Source organism: Giraffa tippelskirchi, chromosome 10 (assembly GCF_054371585.1).
Source record: "Giraffa tippelskirchi isolate mGirTip1 chromosome 10, T2T-mGirTip1v1.2.pri, whole genome shotgun sequence".
Taxonomy (NCBI): Eukaryota; Metazoa; Chordata; class Mammalia; order Artiodactyla; family Giraffidae; genus Giraffa; species Giraffa tippelskirchi.
In genome coordinates this window covers 58142724-58162695 of record NC_137284.1, presented here as the reverse complement: position 1 = coordinate 58162695, position 19972 = coordinate 58142724, and the positions used below count along the sequence as shown (strand labels likewise).

Sequence of the window (19972 nt, the reverse complement as noted above, 5' to 3'; positions counted from 1 at the left end):
CTTCTAAAGTTCATGTTCAAATATATATGAATGTGTTTGTATTAGTTTCATAAGGCAGTCAGAAAGCAGAGATTTCGCTCTAATGAGTAGACGGAAATATGACACAGCATTTGGATGTAACATTGATGCTCTCCTTCCTTCTCAATTACCAGGTCACTTCTTAGTGGAATTATCATGTTAACCTTGAAGTTTACAAATACTTTTACAACTGTTACCCACATAGACCTTCCCAAGAACCTTGTGGGCTAGAAAAAGCATGGCTGCTTTATAGATGAAGGGACAAATACTCAGAAAGTTAAAAGACTTGCTCAAGTCACTTATATAAAATGTATTTTGTGCATAACCTACACAATATCCCCGTATACATTTTTTATTTTTTTTAATTGAAGGATTATTGCTTTACAGAATTACATTTAAAAAAAATTTTAATTGGAGGATAATTGCTTTACAATGTTGTGTTGGTTTCTGCTGTACAACAACATGAACCATCTTTACATGTCCATATATCCCTTCCCTCTTGAACCTCCCTCTCACCCCACCCCCTTCCTACCCATCTTAGTCATCGCAGCGCCAGGCTGGGCTCCCTGTGTAATACAGCAGCTTCCCACTAGGTATCTGTTTTACACTTGATGGTGTGCGTATGTCAATGCTACTCTCTCAGTTCATCCCACCCTCTCCTTCCCCCACTGTATCCTCAAGTCCAGTCTCTACGTCTGTATCTCTGTTCATGCCCTGCAAATATGTTCATCAGTACCATTTTTCTAGGTTCCATATCAGTTCAGTTCAGTCACTCAGTCATGTCCGATTCTTTGCGACCCCATGGACTGCAGCACGCCAGGCTTCCCTGTCCGTCACCAACTCCCAGAGCTTGCTCAAGCTCATGTCCATCAAGTCAGTGATGCCATCCAACCATCTCATTTTCTGTCATCCCCTTCTCCTCCTGCCTTCAATCCTTCGTGGCATCAGGGTCTTTTCCAATGAGTCAGTTCTTCACATCAGGTGGCCAAAGTATTGGAGCTTCAGCTTCAGCTTCAGCATCAGTCCTTCCAATGAATATTCAGGACTGATTTCCTTTACAATTGACTGGTTTGATCTCCTTGTAGTCCAAGTGACACTCAAGAGTTGTCTCCAACACCACAGTTAAAAGCATCAATTCTTTAGCGCTCAGTTTTCTTTATGGTCCAACTCTCACATCCATACATGACTACTGGAAAAATCATAGCTTTAACTAGATGGACCTTTGTCAGCAAATAATGTCTGCTTTTTCATATGCTATCTAGGTTGGTCATAGCTTTTCTTCCAGGAGCAAGTGCCTTTTAATTTCATGGCTGCAGTCACCCTCTGCAGTGATTTTGGAACCCAAGAAAATACAGTCTGTCACTGTTTCCATTGTTTCCCCATCTATTTGCCATGAAGTGATGGGACCAGATGCCATGATCTTCGTTTTTTGAATGTTGAGTTTTAAACCAGCTTTTTCACTCTCCTCTTTCACTTTCATCAAGAGGCTCATTGCTTTCCACCATAAGGGTGGTATCATCTGCATATCTGAGATTATTGGTTTTTCTCCCAGCAATCTTGATTCTGTATATAGAAGTGTTAATACACGATATTTGTTTTTCTCTTTTTGACTTAATTCACTCTTTATGGCAGGCTCTAGATTCATCCACCTCAGTTCCTTCCCTATACTGTAAACCTTCTTTAGATGACTTATAATACCTAACACAACATAAATGCCATGCAAATAGTTGTAAATGCAATGTTAGTGCTCTGTAAATAGTTGTCTGCAAGGCAAATTGAAGTTTTGTTTGGGGGAACTTTCTGGAATCTTTTTTTTTTTAGTGTTTTCAGTCTATGGTTGGTTGGATCCAGGATGCAGAACCCCCATATATGGAGAGCTGACAGTATTTATTTGGTGTTCGTTTGTGTCTGAGAACTTTCTCATTTGAATATACTCCTAGGGGAGATGATGACTCTTTTGCTCACCACACAATAGGCATAAACTGGCAGATTGTTTCTTCCCTGAAGCAGAATTCCACTTTAGGTTTATGGCAAAGACTTTCTGAAGCTTCAAAACAGCCAATGCCTTAAATTCTACAAAAACCAGTTGTCCTAGGTGGTGGCAACTTCAGAGACCACGCCCCCATGATAGCCAGTTCTTCTGAGTGTCCCCCGTGGCACCCATTCCATTATATGCACTTCCAAAGATATACAATATATGGTTTCAAATTGTAATGAATAGGATCACCTATGCTTTGTATATTTAATGAAGACACCATGGTTAGGAGGCAAGTGTTTCCAATAATCCTCCAATCCTTTGAGATTGAAGCTCAGAGGTCTTGACAACCTTTGGGAGTCATTTTTCCTTGCTTCCTGGACTTGGGTGCCTATTTCTTTTCCCAGGTTATGACTTCCTTAGTGGCTCAAATGGTAAAGAACCCACCTGCAATGCAGAAGGCCTGTGTTGGAAAGATCCCCTGGAGAAGGAAATGGCAACCCACTCCAGTATTCTTGCCTGGAGAATTCCATGGACAGAGGAGCCTGGTGGGCTACAGTGCATGGGGTTTACAAAGAGACATGACAGAGCAACCAATACTTTGACTTTTTTCACTTCACTATATGTTTTCTTCTTGGAGAAAACAAAAGTTATGAAAACAGAAGAATGAAAGCTTCTGCATAGACAATTGTTCTTTTTAGGAACAGTTTGCAAATGACATGCTGAGGCATAGTCCACAGACTAGATAAGATAAATGCAAAGAGGCTTGCTTTGTTACACAGTCTCAAATATGACAGTTAATACTGAAAGCATAACTTAGAATGTCCAATCAAGTTGATTTATAGGTAAGTTAAGAACAGGAAGGATTATTTTTCTAGAATTGTTTATAGCTTGTGGGTGACTGAGATGTCCATACAAAATCCTTTCCAACCTGGGATTCTGAAAGTGGTTCCACTCCTTGATCTGTTAGTGCCACCTATGGTTCCAAATTAGAAAGTGTTAGGTTAAAGTACAAAATCTATATATTATGAACAGTAATCTGATTTTAAATTAGAGTACTTATCATTCTATTATATTTTGCCCTCTGGATTTCACTAAATGAATGGAATATCTTTTTGGAGGGCAAATCTCCTAATATGTATTAGGAGATTTTAAAATGTTTATACTGTTTAATCCATTTTAGACTCTTTAAACCAGTCAATCCTAAAGGAAATCAACCCTGAATATTCATTGGAAAGACTGATGCTGAAAGTGAAGCTCCAATACTTTGGCCACCTGATGTGAAGAGCCAGCTCGCTGGAAAAGACACTGATGCTGGGAAGGATTGAAGGCAAAAGGGGAAGGGGACAACAGAGAATACGATGGTTAGATAGCATCACTGACTCAGTGGAATGAATCTGAGCAAACTCTGGGAGATAGTGGAGGAGAGGAGCCTGGAATTCTGAAGTCCATGGGGTCACAAAGAGTGAGATATGACTTAGTGACTGAACAACAACAAACCCAGTAATCCATGTTTAAGAAATGATGAGAGACAAAGACACATGTATAAGAATATTTAGTACAGTATTAAAGTAACTAAATGTTCAAATGATTATAAGTCATATATGAGATGGAATATGATGCAGCCATTTTAAAATATCAAAAAAAGAGAACATTACCTTTAGGTGTAATTTCTATCATTTGTATCCTTTTAGAAAGATTTCAAGTCTTTTAGAAACTGTCAGAACCCTGCTGCTGCTGCTGCTGCTAAATCGCTTCAGTCGTGTCCGACTCTGTGCGACTGCATAGACGGCAGCCCACCAGGCTCTGCCGTCCCTGGGATTCTCCAGGCAAGAATACTGGAGTGGGTTGCCGTTTCCTTCTCCAATGCATGAAAGTGAAAAGCGAAAGTGAAGCCACTCAGTCGTGTCCGATTCGTAGTGACCCCGTGGATTGTAGCCTACCAGGCTCCTCTGTCCATGGGATTTTCTAGGCAAGAGTACCGGAGTGGGGTGCCATTGCCTTCTCCGGTCAGAACCCTAAAGAGATAATATAACTACAGTATGCAATAGCACACCAAAAACAAAATCGATAACCCACAAAACTAAGAAGCTATGTGCCTAAAAAAATAGAGCTTATAAATGTGCTAATTGCTGTCTTCTTCTTCTGCACCAGTCAAGATAAATTAGACAAAATCAGTACTTTGCAGAGAAAACAGAAGTGGAAACTTCTTTCCAAGTGGAAACTCTTTCTTCTTTCCAAAATAAAAAATGCACACTTCCGTGGGGCCTCCATCCTGGTCTGCATTTCTCTATCATAGAGGAAACTAATCTCTTTACCTCTGCTTTGGCATCTACCCCTGTTACCTACTCATCAGCTTTATACCATCCATTAGCCTTCTTTTTTGTATTTCCAATCAGTGGAATGGATCCCACCAGTTTTAAAATACAGTCATGTGTGATGTCCAAGCTAATAATAAGAATTCCTCACTCAAACCCACATCCTCTACCTCCTCACTTCTGGCAAAATATAGTCCTATCTCTATCTCTGACTTCACAGTCAAGCTTCTTAATTTATATATTTGTTATTACAATTTTCATACCTCCTGCTCAGTCTTAAACCCACTCCAGTCTGGTATGTGCCCCCATCACTCTATTAAAACAGCTCTCTATAAAATCACTAGTGACCTCCAGGTTTCTAAACGTGGAATTTTTCCAGTGTTCATTGTAGTGTCTCAACAGTAGTCAACACCGTTGACCAATGCTTCCTTCCTGAAACTCTCACTACTCTTGGTTCCCCCACCCCTGCCTTCTCTAGGCACTTCTTTGTTTCTTTCGCTGCTCATCCTCCTCTTCCTGACCATTCAATATCATAGCTGAGACTTTGACTCTCTTCTCACTCTCTAATATCTTCGTAGGAAATTCCCTATAGCTATAACTTATATTATCACCTATATACAGATGATTCACAAACCCTAATTTCTGGCCCAGTACTTTCCTCTGAGCTCCAAGAACACATGTAAAAAATACGTATTTCTTCACTTCTTAGAGATCTCTAAGGTAGGTACCTCAATCTCTATTTAAGCAAAACCTAAACTCATGAGTTTTCCTTCCAAACTTACTCTTCCATTGTCCTCTTTCTGTTCTATAAATGGCCCACCAGCAACCTTGCTGCACACAGCAAATGCTGAAAGTCATCTCTGATGTTTCCTTCTCCTTCATTATGCACATTTAACCCATCTTCAAGCTCTGTGGCTTCTACTTCCTGTTTCTTAAATCCATCATCTCTCCATCTCCACCGTCATGTCAATCCAGGTCACCATTATCTCTTGTCTGTGTTATTTGTGTGTTATCTATTGTCTGTCCTATTAGTTTTAATAGTTTTATTTCTTTATACTTAACCTGTACACCATTGGTTTTATTTTTGTCTAAATTCACTAGTCAGGACCTCCATGCAGTTTTAGACAGGAGTGATAGTAAGAGAGGACATCTTTGCCTTTTTCTTCATCTTAGGGGAAAAGCATCCAGTTTCTTACCATTCAGTATGGTTTTGTGTGTGTGTGTTAGTTGCTCAGTTGTGTCCAATTCTTTGCAACCCCATGGACTACAGCCCACCAGCCTCCTCTGTCCATGGAATTCTCTAGGCAAGAATACTGGCATGGGAAGATCCCTTCTCCAGGGGGATATTCTGGACCCAAAATTCAAACCTAGGTCTCCTGCTTTGCAGAGGGATTCTTTACCGTCTGAGCCACCATTGAATCCCAAGTATGGTATTAGTTCTAGGTTTTTGTAGATGTTCTTCGTCAAGCAGAGAAATTTCTCCACTACTCTTAGATTGCTGAGAGTTTTTATTATGAAAAGTAGTCAGACAGTTCAGGCACTGAGTCGTGTCCGACTCCTTGCGACCCATGGACTGCAACATGCCAGGCTTCCCTGTCCATCACCAACTCCTGGAGTTTACTCAAACTCATGTCCATTGAGTTGGTGATGCCATTCAACCATCTCACCCTCTGTCGTCCCCTTCTCCTCCCACCTTCAATCTTTCACAGCATCAGGGTCTTTTCAAATGAGTCAGCTCTTAGCATCAGGTGGCCAAAGTATTGCAGTTTCAGCTTCAGCATCAGTCCTTCCAATGAACACTCAGGACTGACCTCCTTTAGGACGGACTGGTTGGATCTCCTTGCAGTCCAAGGGACTCTCAAGAGTCTTCTCCAACACCACAGTTCAAAAGCATCAATTCTTTGGTGCTCAGCTTTCCTTATAGTCCAACTCACACATCCATACATGACTACTGGAAAAACCATAGCTTTGACTAGGTAGAATGCAAAGAAATATCTCTGCTTTTTAATATGCTGTCTAGGTTGGTCATAACTTTCCTTCCAAGGAGCAAGCATCTTTTAATTTCATAGCTGCAGTCACCATCTGCAGTGATTTTGGAGCCCCAAAAAATAAAGTCTGACACTGTTTCCACTGTTTCCCCATCTATTTGCCATGAAATGATGGGACCAGATGCCATGATCTTACTTTTCTGAATGTTGAGTTTTAAGCCAACTTTTTCACTTTCTTCTTTCACTTTCATCAAGAGGCTCTTCACTTTCTGCCATAAGGGTGGTGTCATCCACATATCTGAGGTAATTGATATTTCTCCCGGCAATCTTGATTCCAGCTTGCGCTACATCCAACCCAGCGTTGACTGTGTGGATCACAGCAGACTGGAGAGTTCTTCAAGAGGTGGGAATACCAGACAACCTGACCTGCCTCTTGAGAAACCTGTATGCAGGTCAGGAAGCAACAGTTAGAACTGGATATGGAACAACAGACTGGTTCCAAATAGGAAAAGGAGTATGTCAAGGCTGTATATTGTTACCCTGCTTATTTAACTTATATTCAGAGTACATCATGAGAAACGCTGGGTTGGATGTAGCACAAGCTGGAATCAAGATTGCTGGGAGAAATATCAATAACCTCAGATATGCAGATGACACCACCCTTATGGCAGAAAGTGAAAAACTAAGCCTCTTGATGAAGGTGAAAGCGGAGAGTGAAAAAGTTGGCTTAAAGCTCAACATCAGAAAACTAAGATCATGACATCTGGTCCCATCACTTCATGGCAGATAGATGGGCAAACAGTGGAAGTGGAAACAGTGGCTGACTTTATTTTTCTGGGCTCCAAAATCACTGCAGATGGTGACTGCAGCCATGAAATTAAAAGACGCTTACTTCTTGGAAGGAAAGTTATGACCAACCTAGACAGCATAATAAAAAGCAGAGACATTACATTGCCAACAAAAGTCTGTCTAGTCAAGGCTATGGTTTTTCCAGTGGTCATGTATGGGTGTAAGAGCTGGACTATAAAGAAAGCTGAGCACCAAAAAATTGATGCTTTTGAACTGTGGTGTTGGAGAAGACTCTTGAGAGTCCCTTGGTCTGCATGGAGATCCAACCAGTCCATCCTAAAGGAGGTCAGTCCTGAGTGTTCATTGGAAGGACTGATGCTGAAGCTGAAACTCCAATACTCTGGCCACTGATGCAAAGAGCTGACTCATTTGAAAAGACCCTGATGCTTGCAAAGATTGAGGGCAGGAGGAGAAGGGGACGACAGAGGATGAGATGATTAGATGGCATCACCAACTCGATGGACATGTGTTTGGGTGGACTCCGGGAGTTGGTGATGCACAGGGAGGCCTGGCGTACTGAGGTTCATGGGGTCGCAAAGAGTCAGACAGGACTGAGCGACTGAACTGAACTGAACTCAGAGAACCATTTTGCCTTTTGCATTTCTTTTTCCTGGAGGTGGTCTGGATCACTGCCTCTTGTGCAATACTATGAACCTCTGTCCATAGTTCTTCAGGCACTCTGTCTATCAGATCTAATCCCTTGAATCTATTCTCACTTCCACTGTATAATTGTATGGGATTTGATTTAAGTCATACCTGAATGGTCTAGTGGTTTTCCTTACTTTCTTCAATTTCAGTCTGAATTTGGCAATAAGGAGTTCATGATCTGAGCCACAGTCAGCTCCCAGTCTTGTTTTTGCTGACTGTGTAGAGGTTCTCCATCTTTGGCTGCAAAGAATATAATCAATCTGATTTCGGTATTGACCATCTGGTGATGTCCATGTGTACAGTCTTCTCTTGTGTTGTTGGAAGAGGGTGTTTGCTATGACCAGTGCGTTCTCTTGGCAGAACTCTGTTAACCTTTGCCCTGCTTCATTCTGTACTCCAAGGCCAAATTTGCCTGTTACTTCAGGTGTTTCTTGACTTCCTACTTTTGCATTCCAGACCCCTATAATGAAAAGGACATCTTTTTGGGTGTTAGTTCTAGAAGATCTTGTAGGTCTTCATAGAACTGTTCAACTTCAGCTTCTTCAGCATTCCTGATCGGGGCATAGACTTGGATTACCATGATACTGAATGGTTTGCCTTGGAAATGAACAGAGATCATTCTGTCGTTTTTGAGATTGTTTCCAAGTACTGCATTTTGGACTCTTTTGTTGACTACGATGGCTACTGCATTTCTTCTAAGGGATACTTGCCCACAGTGTAGATATAATGGTCATCTGAGTTAAATTCACTCATTCCAGTCCATCTTAGTTCACTGATTCCTAAAATGTCGATGTTCACTCTTGCCATCTCCTGTTTGACAACTTCCAATTTGCCTTGATTCATGAACCTAACATTCCAGGTTCCTATGCAATATTGCTCTTTATAGCATCAGACTTTACTTCCATCACCAGTCACATCCACAGCTGAGTGTTGTTTTTGCTTTGGCTCCGTCTCTTCGTTCTTTCTGGAGTTATTTCTCCACTGACCTCCAGTAGCATATCGGGCTCTAAATGACTTGGGGAGTTTATGTTTCAGTGTCCTATCTTTTTGCCTTTTTATACTGTTTATGGGGTTCTCAAGGCAAGAATACTGAAGTGGTTTGCCATTCACTTCTCCAGTGGACCACATTTTGTCAGAACTCTCCACCATGACCCGTCTGTCTTGGGGGCCCTACATCTCACGGCTCAGTTTCGTTGAGTTAGACAAGGCTGTGGTCCATGTGATCAGATTGGTTAGTTTTCTGTGATTGTGGTTTTCAGGCTGTCTGCCCTCTGATGGAGAATGATAAGAGGCTTATGGAAGTTTCCTGATGGGAGAGACTGGCTGGGAGGGAAACTGGGTCTTGTTCTGATGGGTGGGTCCATGCTCAGTAAATCTTTAATTCAATTTTCTGTTGATGGGTGGGGCTATGTTCTTTCCCTGTTATCTGACCTGAGGCCAAACTATGGTGGAGGTAATGAAGATAACGGTGACCTCCTTCAAAAGGTCCCATGCAGGCACTGCTACACTCAGTGCCCTCAACCCTGCAGCGGGCCACCGCCAACCAACTCCTCCGACCCAGTCCACTGCTGACCCGAACCTCCTCAGGAGACACTAAAACACAGTTCTGTCTCAGTCTGTGTGGGGTCTCCCTAAACCTAACCCTAACCTTAAGCTCTAACCCTAACCCTTAGGTAAGACAGAAAGGATGAAGGGAACTTGAGTTAGGTAAATGCCATTCGCAGTGGGTGAAGTAAGACTCTGGTAGCCTTTTCTCCTGGAAAGTAGGCCTTTGTTATGAACAGGGCTATAAGTTTATTTCAGAATGATTACTTTGCTCCTCTCTTTGCCCCAGCTGTAAGGCAGAATTTTCTTATTTCTTTACCAAGAGTTTCCTGGAGATAAAACACATGCAAGTGTAGGGACCCCTCTAAGACTGAAAGTTTCCCATTCTCATGCTAGTTCATGCTAAGCTTCTAGCACTTTATCAAAATTACCATTCAGATAAGTGGATTTCAACTATGATTTTTTTAATTTGCTTATGCGTGCAGATTTCAGGATGACAGTTTGCTTTGTAAGTTCTTTGATGTGTCCAAGAAAAGTCACTGATTTTCATTTCATTCAGCATCTTTCTTGTTGTAAGGAAAAGAGTAGCTATTTCCAAGCTCAGTGGTGTCTGATTCTTTGCAACCCCATGGACTGCAGCGTGCCAGACTTCCCTGTCCTTCACTATCTCCTGGAGTTTGCTCAAACTCATGTCCATTGAGTCAATGATCCCATCCAACCATTCAGTCAACGCTAAAACCAGAAGTCAGTTTTTTTGTTTGTTTGTTTTATTGAAAAATAGCTGATTTACAATGTTGTGTTAATTTCTGGTGCATAGCATAGTGATTCGGTTATGTGTATATACATATAAATATATTCAGCCTAAATCTTAGCATTCTTTAGAATCACCTGGTGGGCTTGTCAAGCTGCAGATTTTGGACTCCACCCCAAGAGTACCTAATTCAGTAGATCATGTTACCTGAGAACTTGTCTTTAACAAGTTTCAGGTGATATTAAAGTGACTGATCCAGGGACCAAACTTTGAGAACCATTGTTTCCTTTCAGTATTGTCTTAACTGAAATGTAAACAATGTGTGTTTAAATAATAGGAAAATTTTAGATTGTCTAACAGGCAGTTCAAAAGGTAGCTTGTTTTGTTTTTTTATGAATGCAAGTAATCATATCAGTTGCTTTCAAAATATCCTTATTTCAGATACTAGGATCAAGTTACAGAGTCAGTGAACTCTAAGTACAGTATTAGAAGTATCACAGTACATTTGTGTTTAAAACTTTAAGAACTTGTTTTAAAACTATTTATATCCATTGACGTTCTCTCAGCTGAGTGCACTGTCATAAGGATAATGAGCATCCTTCCAGCTCAGATTCTGTTCTTGCTTTTGTCCCATCAGATTGTCAGCTCCTCCGTGAGGCGAGAGTTTGTCGTCTTTGCAGCATATAGAGCACCCAGCCAAGTGCTTTTTGCTTTTGTAGGCATTCAATATACACTAGATTGAGAAACCTTGATTTTTAAAATCTGAGTATTAGAGAAACACTTGTTCCTCCTCTCATGTAATAATACACAATGGGAGGAACCCTCCCCCTCCACCTCTGACCCATGCACACGTGTACACACACACACACACATACTTTCAGCATTTCTTTTTTTACCTTGCATTCCCTCCTCTGCATAGGGGCTGTCTCTCACTGACTAAATTCCCCCAGGCCACCTTCCTTGTGATCATCACACTCCTCTCTCTGCATTTCCTATGATGAGTTAGTAAGACAGGCCCACTCCTGTTCCTCTTGGTTGTAGTCCTTGTCCACGCTGCTACTTGGCTGGTTTCTTCTCCAGCCCCTCTGTGTGTCTCTTTCCCTTGAGTATACAGGACTCAAGGTCTAGATTTAGGGTGAGAGGGTTTTTTTAAATCGAAATACAGTTGATTTACAATGTTTCAGCAGTACAGCAAAGTGATTCAGTGATATCAGTGTGTGTGTGTGTATATGTATATTTATATATATACCTTTCTCAAATTCTTTCCATTATATACCTTTCTCAAATTCTTTTCCATATAGGTTATTATGAGATATTGAATGTAGTTCCCTGTGCTATACAGTAGGACCTTGTTGTTTATCCATTTCCTATATAATAATTTGCATCTGTTCATCCCTAGTTCCCAATCCATGTTGTCCCCCACCCCCATTCCCTTTAGTAACCATAAATTTGTTTGCTATGTCTATGAGTCTGTTTCTCTTCTATAAATTAGTTCATTTGCATTATTTTTTTAGATGCCACATATAAGTGATATCATATGATATTTGTCTTTTCTCTTTCTGAATTAATTCACTCAGTATGACAATCTCTAGGTCTATCAATGTTGCTAAAAATGGCATTATTTCATTCTTTATGTCTGAGTTATATTCCATTGTGTGTGTATGTGTGTATTTACATATACCATATCCTCTTTATCCATTTACCTATTGATGGACATCATATTTATTTTTTTAAGCACATGTGTGTGCGTGCTCAATCCCTTTAGTCGTGTACAACTTTACATGTCTGACACTATGGTCTGTAGCCCACCAGGCTTCTCTGTCTATGGAGAGAGAAGCACAACATGACATCTATAATTTCTTCTGTGCCATATATTTACATAATCATAATCAATTTATAGAATTTTAAGTTTTAAATTTTTAAATGAATGGTTAATTCACCATATTGTTTCATTTTAATTTATAATTCATCAATTTCACCATGTAATTCAGTTTTTGCTCTATATAGTTCAAGGCTATGTTATTAGAAGCTCACAAATTTATTTTTATATTTTCTTGGTTGAATTTTCTTTATCTCTATTAAAGCTTTTTATCTTACATTCTATTTTGCTGTTGCTGCTGCTAAGTCGCTTCAGTCGTGTCCGACTCTGTGCGACCCCATAGACGGCAGCCCACCAGGCTCCCCCGTCCCTGGGGTTCTCCAGGCAAGAACACTGGAGTGGGTTGCCACTTCCTTTTCCAATGCGTGAAAATGAAAAGTGAAAGTGAAGTCGCTCAGTCGTGTCCGACTCTTAGCGATCCCACGGACTGCAGCCTACCAGGCTCCTCCGTCCATGGGATTTTCCAGGCAAGAGTACTGGAGTGGGTTGCCATTGCCTTCTCCAACATTCTATTTTACTTCATTTTATATTAACATTTATATACCCTTTGGTCATTTGCCTGATGTATATTTCAATACTTTATTTTAAATCAGTCTGAGGTATTTGTTTTTTTTTTAAATTTTAATTGGGTCTCTTGTAACTGCATATATTCAACATGATAGACTGAATTTCAGTAAGTGAGTTTAATCCATTTACACTTGCTGTGATTACTATATATTTATATTCTCTTTGCATTTCCTTCATATATTTTCTGTTGATTATCCTTTTTCTTTCTTTATTTTCCTGTTTTCCTGCCTCCTGTTAAACTGATAAAATTATCTGCATTTTCTTATATCCCCTGCTCTCATGGAAGCTCTAGAATATATCCCTCTATCCTTTATAGTAGTACCATGTATTTTTAAAATAATTTTTATTTCAAAATCTGAAGTTAATATATATCTTTATAGTCCTCTCTAAAAAATATAGTGCTTTAATATTCTGTTATCAGAACATACACACACAGCTACACACACACTTTGTTATTGCTGGTCAGTCTTAGTTAGAGGATTATGTTTTCAGCTCATTTATCAAGTTGTGTGCCTCCATATTTTCCTTACCGCTCTATGTGCCTCCAATTTTTTAAGCCATGTGTCTTCCTTCTAAGCTCACTTTTCTTGTTAAAATTCATCCTGTAATCACTTTTTCAATTAGAATCAGTTAGTAATAAATCCTCTAGAAATTTACATCTCTGAAAATGTCTTAATTTAATGTTTACTTTTGAATTATGTTTTACCTAATTGTAAGTTTCTAGGCCAATGTGTATTTTCTCTCAAGATTTTGAATGTATTATCCACTGTCTTTTGCCATCAGCTGTTTCTAATGAGAATACTTTTCCCTCCCCTCATCTTTTGTAGATTATTTGGGATTTTTTCTTTGGGAGTTTGAATTTTTATTTATGTTTACTGTTTTTCAGTTTTATTATGCTATATCTGGGCTCCCTTGGTGGCTCAGTGGTGAAGAATCTGCCTGCAACGCAGGAGACCCAGGTTCGATCCTTTGGTCAGGAAGATCCTCTGGAGAAGGGAATGGCAACCCACTCCAGTATTCTTGCCTGGAGAATCCCATGAACAGATGAGCCTGGTGGACTACAGTCCATGGGGTTGCAAAGATTCAGACAAGACAGAGGCGACTGAGCATGCACACATGGATGCTATATCTAGCTATAGATTTATGTTTATTTCTTTTGTTTTTATTTCTTATTTTTCTCTATTTTAAATCAAAGAATTCAAGTTTTTTTCAGTTCTGAAAAGTATATGTCATTATCACAGTAAATATTATTTTCTCTCTTCACTTTTTTTGAAATAGCCATCAGACATTTGTTGAAGTCTCTCAAACTCTTCACTATATATTTTAATTGTTCTTTCATATATTTTTATTTTTTTCTTTGTTCTTAATGTAGGTAAATTCCTCAGAAATATCTTTCAACATACAACTTATTTTACTATAATCAGATTTTATCATTCTTATTGAATATATGCATATATACATATAAGATGAATATACATATGTAATATATTACTATATGTATAACATGTATTATGTATAATATATGCAACATACACATAAAACAAAATTATATATGTATAATATTTATGTATATATTTATATATATATGTGTGTGTGTGTGTATATGTATAATTTCTAAGATTTTCAGTTCACTCTTCTCTATATTTTCTTGTTTAACTTTTAAATTTTTTGTAGTTTCTTATTTTATTTATGGATAGTATCTCTTCATTTCTCTTTGATAATCCTGAACATGTTTATCAAAAGTCTAATTATTTGGGGGGGAATGAATTTATAGTTAATTTTGTTGTCTGTCTGTTTGACATTAGCTGCTTTGTTTGTTTTGTAATCTTGGTTTGTGAATTTATTTTAAGTGAATTTATTCTATCTGTTTCTTCACCAGCTTGTCATTAGCACTTTGGCAAACTTTCAGTTGGTTCCACCTGCATCCAGACTCCCACCTTGGTGATGAAGTTGTCACTGATGGAGTCCTGGGCTAGTTGTTTTGGTTCAATTCCTGGTAAGTTTCTGCTTATGAGACAATGTCTGTGTCCCCCCAGTTCCCTGAGTAGGCTCAGCTTCACAGAGAGACTAATCCCATCCCTGCCTTATGTACTGTGACTGGGCAATTACCTGTGGTCTGTTCTTTGCATGAGTGACTCTAGGTTAGCTAGAGAAGGGTCCGTGGGATTTCCTCATAGCTCACTGAGGGACTGATCTTGAAGAGTGGGCAATATAAACTGATCCCCCAATGTCAACTCTTACTTTACCACGTCACCTCTTGGTGCTGGTACAGTGGAACTCTTTGCCTGTTCACTTCACAACTCTTGAAATTATCATCCTTAGGGGGCCAGCACCTATTCCTTCCTGGATATCAGCCCTCATGCCCTGAGCCCTACTCATACTGTCCCAGGGAGTAGGAGGGAGCTTTCCCGTGTCCTTCACTCTCCCTCCTGAGATTATCTCAGGAGATACTTTCCTCCAAACCCTCTCTACCTTCTCCCATCCAACTCCTAGAAATCCTTTATTCCACAGCAGGGTAATTTTTTCTTTTTTATGATTTGACCTGATGCCATCTAGCTTTAAATTCTGAATAGTCTGCACTGTCCTTTGAAGTTTGACACAGGAAAATTGAACTTTTTTGAATATTAAAGCTAAAATGAGTAGTACCTTTTGGTTGTTGTTGTTGTTGTTTAGTCACTAAGTTGTGTTCAACTCTTTTGCGACCTCATGGACTGTATGTAGCCTGCCAGGCTCCTCTGTCCATGTGGTTTCCCCAACAAGAATACAGGAGTGGGTTGCCATTTCCTCCTGCATGGGATCTTCCTGACCCAGGGATGGAACCCATGTCTTCTGTGTCTCCTGCTTTGCAGGCAGATTTTTTTTACCTCTGAACCACCAGAGAAGCCTGAAGTACATACCTAACCAAACACTTTCTGGCTCAATATGTTCAAGGAAAACTCAGGAAAAATGAGTCGATGTTTGAATATTTAAAGAACTTCCAAACTCTTAGAAACACAACTCTTAGGTCACTCAGAAACCCCTGGTGCTCACAGACTCTATCCCTTACAAGACATGGGTCACGTCCCCCAGAAATCCCACTTGCTGTGCATCCTGGATTAAGCAGAATTTCAACTAGGAACACTGATTTTCATGGGCTTATGACTTGGACAATCAGTTTCAAGCTTGAAAATTGTTGAATCTCTAGGAAAGTTTATACCAGAAAGAGACAACCTCCAACATAGTTCTTTTGGGGAAAAAAAAAAAAAAAACTGAACAGAATCCAAGTGTTTGGAAAAAAATGAAAGGAACACACCAGCTTGGAATGATTACTGTACATGAAAGTTGCCTGAGAAAAGAAAGCAAAAAGCTGCCTCCATCTGGAATCTGCTCCCAAACACTAGAAGCAACCCCAGAATCTCAGGGCTACAGTTGCTGCTTCAGGCACATTTCTTTCCCTTACCAGATGGGAAACCCTGTAACAAGTAATACCCCTTCTCTCTAAAGACATACTTGCAAGCTACAGCTGCACATCCAGAATTCATTCTTAACGCTACACCGGATGGTATCTAAAAGGCTTTTTCACATATTGCTTCATCTCACATGATCTTAACAGGATCCCTGTCATCCTCATCTTAAGAGATGGAGAAACTGAGACAAAGAGATTGAATGACTTGGCCAAGATCACAAGGCTAAGATATTGTTGAGTCAGGACTTACCAGATCCTTCCAGGACAATAAATCCTCCTTTGCTTTAAAATGGATCACTTGAGTGTGATGTATTTTTGTGTGAAATCCTGTGTGAGTAAACCATACATTCTATAATCACTCAGATGGTCTGGATTCCAGAGACGCTCTAGGAAGGAAGACAAACTATACAGAGTGGGTATCAACCCCAGTAAGAATAAACCAGTACATGGTGGAAGGGATCTGATATAATCAACCTACCACTAGTGCCTGGCTAGTATCCTTGAAGGATGGTGTCACATTGAAGGTTCAGCACTGCTCTATGCTGTGGGCAGTTAGGTCAACACGCAGGGACAATATAACTAGATCCAGTTTTGTGAGAGGGAGTCCTTGCTATTTGATGCTTGAATAGCCTCAAAACCTGTTATGGCCAGTTCATCTAAAGAGCTGTTATGCAAGCATTGAGGTGGCTGTGAACAGAGGCAGTAACATCTACACGATGAGTTGCCCATCTGGTCAGACAGGGTGGTTGTTTAGTGCCTTCCCTTCAGTAGGTGCTCTCTAGGCATAACAGAAGATGAAAGGTTGCACACAGTTTGTGATCACTCCAAAGATTTGTCCATATGCCTCTTCCTCAAACTCCTGAACAGCTATCTAAACCATCTGCCACTGTTCAAAGGATCCATGTATGTCCATATTTCAGATCGCTTCCCCTCCATAGAATGACCCACTGGACAGATTTCCCTTCACTCAAGTTTACTGTTGAGTGTGGCTGTAGCACGGCAAAGTCCATTTTCAGTTAGTGCCAATATACTGAGCTGACTCGTCTGTGAACCAAACCTTATTTCCTGCTTTTCTCTCTATTAGTCATGAGGAATTCCCTTGATATCATAAGTATAATTTCAGGGAGAGGCAAAAGTGCAACTGAGATAGATGATATGGAATTCTGGTCCTGTTCTGAGACTGATACACCTGTTATGTGATTATTCGTGTGACCTCTGGACCTACTGAGATGTGGTCTGAAGGTGCCATTCTAGCATTTGTGTGTCTTGCCCAGCTTGACCTCATGACTCATTGAATTGGATCACATAGAGCTTGTGTTGTGAAACTCAGCCACATAGTCAGTCACTTGATAGCCTATGGTCAGGCACTCAGTCTCTTCTAGGGCTTCCTTTTTTTCAAACATAAGTAGTTGTCTGCCCAAAAGTCCTGCTGTTACAAGCATCCTAGAAAATCTGCAACATGCGTCTAATATTAGGCCTTTTGAGAGACTCCATCCACAATGGACACCTCTAGTATCTTGGGCTCTGCCAGGCCACACAGGCTGAAAAGCAGAGCAGCTTGCACCATCTTCTATAGAGCTCTTTCTTCCTTCACAGACCATGAGATCCCTAAAAACTTCATCTGTGTGACAGATCCCTGAATTTGTACCATGTATCTTTGCTGTCTGGTATGTGTTTCTCTTACTAAGGAATCCAGAGTATTTCCTGTACCCTGAGTCCAATTGGCATGATGTTATCAGCATAATGGACAAGTATAAATAAAGCTGCTGCAAACATTCTTGCTCATGTGTTTTGTTGGACACATGCATTCTTCTTTCTTGGATATACCTAGAATGTTCAGGTTGAGTAGACAAAATCCAACAGTTTTCCAAGGTGGATATTTACATTTACACTCCTATAATCAGTGTATGAGCATTCCAGTTGCTTGATCTTAATATATTATATATATAATATATATAGTCTGATTTATCTGTTTTTTCTTTATCATTAGCACTTTTCATATCCTGCTTAAGAAATTTTTGCCTACCTTCATATTCTCCTGTGTTTTGTCTTCAAATGTTTCTTTTGGTTTTGAATGTTAATAGTTTTCATAGATACTGCTGAATTTCTCTCAATTATTCTCAGTTACACTTCTATCTTTAATATTATGAGTTAGCTTATTTCCCCATTTCATACCCAACACCAGGTATTATTAAATTTTTCATGTTGGAAACATGATATGAGATGATATTTTGTAGTTTTTAGTACTTTTTTATGAGTGAGGTTGAAAATACTGTATTTATTCATCTTTTTTTTCTTGAAAATCCTCTTCATATCCTTTGCTTATTTTTTTAATTAGGGTATAGTTGCTTTACAATGTTGTGTTAGTTTCTGCAGGAATGGAATTGGCTTATTTGTAGAGACATGGATGGACCTAAAAACTGCTTATTTTTTTAAATTGAAGTGTTTGGTTTTTCCTTACTGATTTGTACAGATTCTTTATAAATTACAAAGTTAGCTCTTTAACAGTATTATAAGTGTTACAGTTTTCCTGGTTGATTGGTGCTCTTTTGGCTTACTTTATGAAATATTTCACAAAGTGATTACATATTTATGCAACTCAAATGTATTAACTTTTTATCTGTATGTTTTTTAGGGCTTTTACTATACCTTTCCCCACTTTAATACTTTTAAAACTTGGTCATGTTTTCCGAGAATGTATTATTGAATTTATTTATTATGTTTAAATCATTGAGCCATCTGCAATTTAATTTAATGTAAGATGATTTAAGTTACCTAATTTTATTTGGTCCTGTATCAGGGAGCATGCTCTGTAATGGACACCTTGTGGACGAGGTACCTTAGCGTCATTCTCTTGGTCAGGTTAAGCCCCAAAACATTGATTCCAAGAGAGACCACAAGCCTCCCATCTACCTTGAGATAGATCCCATGGTTACTGTATTCCAAGTTTATATACATTTCTTTCTCTTTTTTCTTTTTTCCAAAGAATTGGCTCACCTTTTAAGTACCATTTTTTTCACTTGTCTCTTCAGGAACTGTTCTCATTCTCTTCACAGACAAAAAGAGAAAAAGAGGTGAAATCTATACATTATAATTGCTGATCTGAACTGTATGTGAAAAGATAGACTTAACAGAAGCCTTCCCAGTACCATACTTTCCAGCCTGTCATTCTCTCTGCTGGTCTTACCTATTTCTTTCTTTTTTCAGCTTTCAATTGCTGGAGATATTTCGCTGAAGGAAAATCTGATTTTTCTGCCATATTTCTGCTCTCTAGTTGGGGTGAGGATGAAGATGTTGAGATGATAGGAAGTGGCTTTTTTGCATCGTTTCTCTTGGTTGCCTACTGACCCATTTGGTTGGTTACTCCATAGGCTAATGAAATTGTCCAGATGTTTTTTTTATTCATTCTTCCCTCATTTTGAATTTTAAAAGTAGATACCGCATGTCAATTCTTACATAATTGTCTCCTTCTATTCATGATTAACACTTAAGTTTATGGAATAAGCCTGTACCCTTTCCTTTGTCTATATGTGATTAGAGGTTTGTCTATATGTGATAAGAGCCCCTTACCTTATACCCAGTAGAAGGCAAAACTAGAAAGCATTTACAAAATAACATGAGAAAATATGATCTCAAAGTAGGGAAGATGTTCTAAATAAGACACAAAAAGCATAAACCGCAGGAAAAAACTCATGAATTTAACCACATTGAAATTAAGAGCTTCTGTTTACCACCACAAAGTGAAAAGAGAAACTAAGAGCTAGAATTAAATTTGCAATACACACAATAAATAAAGGATTAGGATTTAAAACATCCAAAAACAAGCGACAAAAATTATGACCAAACTGATTTTAAAATATTGAAATTAAATAAACAGGAATTTCACAGCTGAGGAAGCATAAATAGTACTAAACATATGAAAAGATTTTCAATCTACTAATAATGAGGCAAATGGAAATTAAAATTGCAGCAAGATAGAGTTTCACATC

At 39.2% G+C, this 19972-nt stretch overlaps 1 protein-coding gene across 1 annotated transcript in view; it reads left to right on the top strand.

Moving 5' to 3' along the window:
* HEPACAM2 (HEPACAM family member 2) overlaps nucleotides 1-19262 on the top strand; it is an 86108-nt gene extending 66846 nt beyond the window's left edge. The window contains exons 10-11 of the transcript XR_014066071.1: nucleotides 14418-14534; nucleotides 19191-19262. The gene's annotated coding sequence lies outside the window, so the exon portion shown is untranslated. The remainder of the gene's footprint in view (nucleotides 1-14417; nucleotides 14535-19190) is intronic.
* Nucleotides 19263-19972: the final 710 nt, after the last annotated feature.